The 6,525-nt window shown below is 45.1% G+C and overlaps 1 pseudogene; it reads right to left on the reverse strand.

Annotated features, from left to right (window-relative positions):
* Positions 1-1,289: 1,289 nt before the first annotated feature.
* On the reverse strand, positions 1,290-1,931 carry LOC139036513 (glycine cleavage system H protein, mitochondrial pseudogene; annotated as a pseudogene).
* Positions 1,932-6,525: the final 4,594 nt, after the last annotated feature.

The raw sequence follows: 6,525 nt of genomic DNA on the forward strand, positions 1-6,525 counted from the left end.
AAATTCACATAAATTATTTCTAACTCTGCAAAGCATTGTTTTGCATATACATACATACATATATATATATATATGTATATGTGTATATATATATATATGTATATATATATATATACATATATATATATATAATGTTTATTTGGCTGCACCGGGTCTTAGTTGTGGCATGCAGGGTCTTAAGTTTTCATTGTGGCACATAGGCTCTTTAGTTGCAGCATGTGGGATCTAGTTCTAGGACCAGAAGTTGAACCTGGGCTCCCTGCACAAGGAGCATGGAGTCTAAGCCACTGGACCACCAGGGAAGTCCCCAGCAGTTTCTCATGTTTCACGGATGAGGAAACAGCCAGCTCAGAGAGTTAGCACCCTAGGTACACCCTAGGTACAAGTGGTAGATTGGATTGTTGGATTCCCTAATGGGCTTATGGGCTTCCCTGGTGGCTCAAGGGTAAAGAAGCCACCTGCCAAGCCGGTAGACAAAAAAAGACCTGGGCTTAATCCCTGGGTGGGGAAGATCCCCTGGAGAAGGAAATGGCAACCCACTCCAGTATTTTTGCCTGGGAAATCGCAGGGACAGAGGAGCCTAGCAGGCTACAATCCATGGGGTCACAAAAGATTCAGATATCACTTAGTGACTAAACAACAAATAGGTTTATACATCCATAACCCTTGACATGTGACTTTGTAGCACCTCCCACTGTGGGTGGAGTATATTCCCTGCCCAAGGGAATTGCCCATGTGACCAGTGGGCTGTTAGTGGAAGGATGTGATGGGAGCAGAGGCTTTTTTCTTTTTTTTTTAAGAAGTTGAATATTTTATTATTAAATTGTTTATTCTCCTGCAAGGCTGTTGCTTCACTGTATAAAAATAGCACCAGCAAACACAGTATATTGCAAAGTTAAGACAGTAATATCCTTCACTGGACACTATACAATTAACAAACTTTTCCCCACTGCCAGTTATTTCTAGTGGGAAGATCATTTTGACCCAAATCCAAGGATAGCTGTAAGCAAGTTACAATGTCATATAAGGTATAAGATAACCATGTTATCCTTGAATTACATAATTTTTGTAATTAGTTTTATCAGAGATAATTTCAGGAATTCTGAATAGTATAACTGGACCCTAGCCTAAAAATCACAGGATGCTGTGGAAAAGATACAGTGTTTATCTGAAGGCATTAAAAAGTTAAGGGGTATTTTCTTCAGGAAACATTGTTACAAGCAGTTTCTTTTGCTAAAAGTTGCTTTTTAAATATCTATCCACCACTAATTTAAGACAACTATGCTAGATTAAGTTGTTTCAAAGTAGTTTATTTAGGGGTTCCATTTTCATTCCTCAATAGATTTTATGTATTTTTCATATGCTTCTTCACTCATTAGTTCATCTAGTTCTGAAGGGTTACTGAATGTCATCTTGATCAGCCAACCATCTTCATGACAAGACTTGTTGACAAGTCTTGGATTTTCTGCTAGAGCTTTATTAATTTCTGTTACTTCTCCTGATAGAGGGGAATAGAGTTCACTAGCAGCTTTCACACTTTCCAAAGCACCAAACTCCTCTTGTTTATTCAACTTTGTCCCAACTTCAGGCAGACTACAGTAAACAACATCTCCCAAAGCTTCCTGTGCAAAATTGCTGATTCCCACTCTTCCAACACCGTTTTCTGTTGTTACCCATTCGTGTTTTTCTGTGAATTTCCGCACCGACAGCAGAGCAGGGCCGGTGCGCAGTGCCCGGACGGCACCCGCCCGCAGCCCCAGGGCCGCGGCGAGCAGGGTGCGCTGGGTGCTGAGATGGCGCGCAGGCTGCCGACTGCGGCCCGCACGCTCCGCACCGCTTGCAGCGCCATGTTCGCACGGGTGCAGAGGGTCTCCGCGCGGCTCCTAGAGCACCCCGGCCGGCGGGGGCGGGGCGGCCCCCGGGAGCAGAGGCTTTAAACGTGCCATGTGGGTGCCTCAGTGTTCATCACAAGAACAGGCCCCTGGTATTATATACATATTCTTAAAAATTAATTTTTTATACTTGGCTGCACTGGGTCTTTGTGTGCCAGCTTTCTCTAGTTATGGCAAATGGGGGCTGCTTTCTAGTTGCGGAGTGTGGGCTTCTCACTGCAGTGGCTTCTCTTGTTGCTCTTCTTCATGGGCTGCGCAGCTTCAGTAGTTGTAGCACGTGGATTTAGTTGCCCCACAGCATGTGGAATCTTCCCAGACCAAGGATCAAACTGGTGTTCCTTGCATTGGCAGGTGGATTCTTAACCACTGAACCACCAGCGTAATCTAGCCCCAGGTATTATAGTTGCTGCATTTTTTTTCCATTTATTTTTACTAGTTGGAGGCTAATTACTTTACAACATTGCAGTGGTTTTTGTCATACATTGAAATGAATTAGCCATGGAGTTACATGTATTCCCCATCCTGGTCCCCCCTCCCACCTCCCTCTCCACCCGATCCCTCTGGGTCTTCCCAGTGCACCAGGCCCGAGCACTTGTCTCATTGCACCCAACCTGGGCTGGTGATCTGTTTCACCCTAGATAATATACATGTTTCAATGCTGTTCTCTTGAAACATCCCACCCTCGCCTTCTCCCAGAGTCCACAAGTCTGTTCTATACATCTGAGTCTCTTTTTCTGTTTTGCATATAGGGTTATCGTTACCATCTTTCTAAATTCCATATATATGTGTTAGTATACTGTAATGGTCTTTATCTTTCTGGCTTACTTCGCTCTGTATAATGGGCTCCAGTTTCATCCATCTCATTAGAAGTGATTCAAATGAATTCTTTTTAATGGCTGAGTAATATTCCATGGTGTATATGTACCACAGCTTCCTCATCCATTCGTCTGCTAGTTGCTGCATTTTTCACTTGGACCTTAGAATGAAAGTAGAACAGACTCGAGCCCAGCCTGTGACCCGGGACCAAGTCCAGCTTGTCAGGAGCAGAGCTCACCAACTGAGGCCAGCCCACATCTGCAGAGCTGCAGCTACCTGTGAGCATTTGCTGTCATAAATCATCAGGTTTGGAGGTTATTACTGCAATAGCTGACTAATGCAGTGCAGAGCTGGGATGAAGCCAAAGCCCTTCCTGTTTTCTCTATGGCCTAGTTGGGAACTACAGCTGAGATAATTCACTAAAAATATCAGGCAGCAGATTTAAAAATTCACAACAAATGTTAGCTGTTACTAATTCTTACTCAATGCTGCATTTAAAAGTATTTACTTATTTGGCTGCCCTGGTCTTAGCTGTGGCACGAGGGATCTTTGATCTTCATTGCGTAATGCAGAATCTTGAGTTGCAGCATGCGGACTTTTAGTTGGGGCGTGTTGGCTCTCATTCCCTGACCAGGGATTGAACCTGGGCCCCCAGCATTGTGAGTGCGGAGTCTTAGCCACTGGACCATGGGGAAGTCCCAGTGCTGCATTTTAAAAATTATATTAAAGACACCAAGCCAGTTCAGGTTACTGGGAACATGTAGAAGTTACAGTGTCCTGGCTTCTGAGAGACAGTCACCAAAGTAAATCTCTTAGCTCAACATTTTAAAGCTTATGACATATCTCCCTGTCTATGATCTCATTAAACCAGTCAAAGATGAGTGATGTAGAAAGAATCATCCCTGTTTCATAGTTGCATAACAAGTCCAGAGAGGTTAAGCGACTTGCTTAAGGTCACACAGCTGAGGCATTGAAAGGCAGGATTTGAACAGTCTGCTTATTCTAGTTCAAGGCTTCTAATAACTCCAGGTAAGATTAAGTTTATACCCCCATCTATTCAGCCCTGCATCCCTCCCTATCCCTGGCAGATGCTCAGGAGATGCAAACTGAAGGCAAGAAGGCATGAGAATATGTAAAATAGATAGCTAGTGGGAAGTTGCTCATAGGGAGCTCATGGCGGTACTTTGAAACAACTTAGAGCGTGGGATGGGATGGGGGGCTGCGAGGCAGGGTCAAGAGGGAGGGGACATAGGTATCCATGGGTGCGTGAACTCTCAGTCCTTTCCAACCCTTTGGAGCCCCATGGACTGTAGCCCACCAGGCTCCTCTGTTCATGGAATTTTCCAGGCAAGAATACTGGAGTGGGTAGCCATTTCCTTCTCCAGGGGATCTTCATGGCTGATTCATTTTGTTGTATGGCAGAAATCTACAGAACATTGTCAGGCAATTATCCTCCAATTAAAAAAATTTTTTTAAAGCATGAGAAGAGTGGAGCTGGGAAAGGGTGACAGCTGCGTGCTCAGGTGGGGCCTGATACCTTTGCTTTAGAAATTAAGATGCTAATCAGAGTAGCTCTCAGGCTACCCCACCTACACATCTCCTGGGCACTCAGACACACACCCCGCGGGAGCGATGCCCTGGCAGAGAAGACAGGGGAAGTGATAAGGCTTCCAGCCCAATCCCTCAAATAAGCAGCCTGGAAACCAGGGCCAGGCAGCCCTTAGCTTAGCTCCAACGGGACAGCATCTCAAACACTTACTTTATGTTGCCTCAAAGGACCCCAGGGATGCATGGATGTCCTTTCCCTTCAGTTCTCCCTGAAAACGCCTCTCACTCTCCCCCACCCCCTAGTTAACCCTGAAATCAGACTGCAATCCCAGAGACTCTGCTTGTTCTAGAGGTCCTGGGACATGGCCTTCCACATTTGACTTCATTTTAACTACCTCAATTAAAATTAAATTGAAACATTGTCAATTAAAATTGAAACATTGACATCTCTGAGGTTTCGTTTTCCTGATTTTAAAGTAGTTACAGTATTGATGGCACGTTAGGGACTTACTGTGCACTTGAAAGACATTTATATAGTGCCTCCCTGTTCTAAGGAAGCCCTTTGTAAGTATCGATTTATTTAATCCTCACAACTCTACAAGTTAGGTACTTACAGAATTTCCATTGTACAGATGAGGAAACTGAGGAACTTGTTCAAGGTCACACTGCCAGTGTGTATGGCAGAAGCAGAATAATCTCCTTCCTTTTCTTTCCCTACCCCCCGCCCCCACCCCCAGTATTTTGTTTATTTAATTGACTGCACTGGGCCTTAGTTGCAGCCTGTGGGCTCCTTTAGGTTGTGGTCTGTGAACTCTTGGTTGCAGCATATGGGATCTAGTTCCCTGACCAGGGATTGAACCCAGGGCCCCCTGCATTGGGAGTGCAGAGTCTCAGCCACTGGACCACCAGGCAAGCCCCCTTCTCTGCTTTTCTGCATATGTTATGAACATCATCTCTGCCTGAGCTGGGACAGTGTTGGGGTAGGGTGGGGAAACATTCTGCCTTTGATACTTTGCACCCTTTTGGATTTGCCTGTGCTTGGCTAGACTATAAACCCCCAGGGGGCAGAACATTGTCTCTGAATTAACATTGTGCCCAGCACAGTGCCCCCTCAACTAGCAGGGCAATGAATGTTGAGTGAGGTGTGGCATTATCCCCATCTTACCCTTCACAAGGAGGCTCCAAGATTCTGACCTGTCTGAGGTCACACAGCTGCAAGTTCTAGCACAGCACAAATGCAGTCTTTCTGCTTCCAGAAATATAATACGACTTATTCTTTGTAGTGACTGTATTATATTCCTGGTAGGTGTGTACATTAGTTGCTCAGTCATGTCCAACTCTGTGCGATCCCATGGACTATAGCCTGCCAGCCTCCTCTGTCCATTGAATTCTCCAAGCAAGAATATTGGAGCAGGTTGCCATTTGCTTCTCCAGGGGATCCTCCTGAGCCAAGAATTGAACCTGGGTCTCCTGCATTGCTGGCAGGTTCTTTACCATCTGAGGCACTAGAGAAGACCCTTGATATAGTTACCATAATTTATTTATATGATTGGCAACAGATAAATCTTGACAACTTTTCACTATCACAAATAGCTGCAATAAAATCTTTTCTGTTTATCTTTGCCCACCTCGGTGAGCATTCCCATAGCCTAAATCCCTAGACAGAGATTGTCGGGTCTGCACAAACTTTTGGTTTGTTTTTGTTTTTGGCCACGCTGCACAACTTTTGGGATCTCAGTTCCCCAACCAGGGACTGAACCCAGGCTGAGGCAGGGAAAGTCCAGAGTTCTAACCACTAGACCATCAGGAACTCCCAGGTCTGCACATTTTAAGTTTGGATACTACAAGGTTACCATGTAATCACGTGGGCCCAATGTACCATCTCCTCTCTCCCTAGGGTATGGGAAGACCTGTTTTCTGTGCTGTGTGTGTTCAATTTTAAAACTCCCCAGAGACAGAGTTAGGGGTTTCTGTGACAATTTCTGAAGGTGACTATAGTGCACAGGGTTTCCCTTAACAGAACCTGCCTTCTTCTTGACAGATATTGAAATTGGTTTGATTTTGGAGACTTTTTAAAAAAAGCCTTCTGAAGTTCATCCCTCTGGCAGCCAGGTCCAGCTCTCCATGCCCAGGAAGTTGCTACGAAGCCAAGCAATCAGGTCTGAACTGCATTAGTTCTGAACTGAACTGCATTAATTGTTGATGCAGAGAAAAGCTGGGGTGTGATCAAGTGCACCCAGAGGTCAGCTCCCCCATCACTCACTGGGAA

The sequence above is a fragment of the Odocoileus virginianus genome, chromosome 9 (assembly GCF_023699985.2).
Source record: "Odocoileus virginianus isolate 20LAN1187 ecotype Illinois chromosome 9, Ovbor_1.2, whole genome shotgun sequence".
Taxonomy (NCBI): domain Eukaryota; kingdom Metazoa; phylum Chordata; class Mammalia; order Artiodactyla; family Cervidae; genus Odocoileus; species Odocoileus virginianus.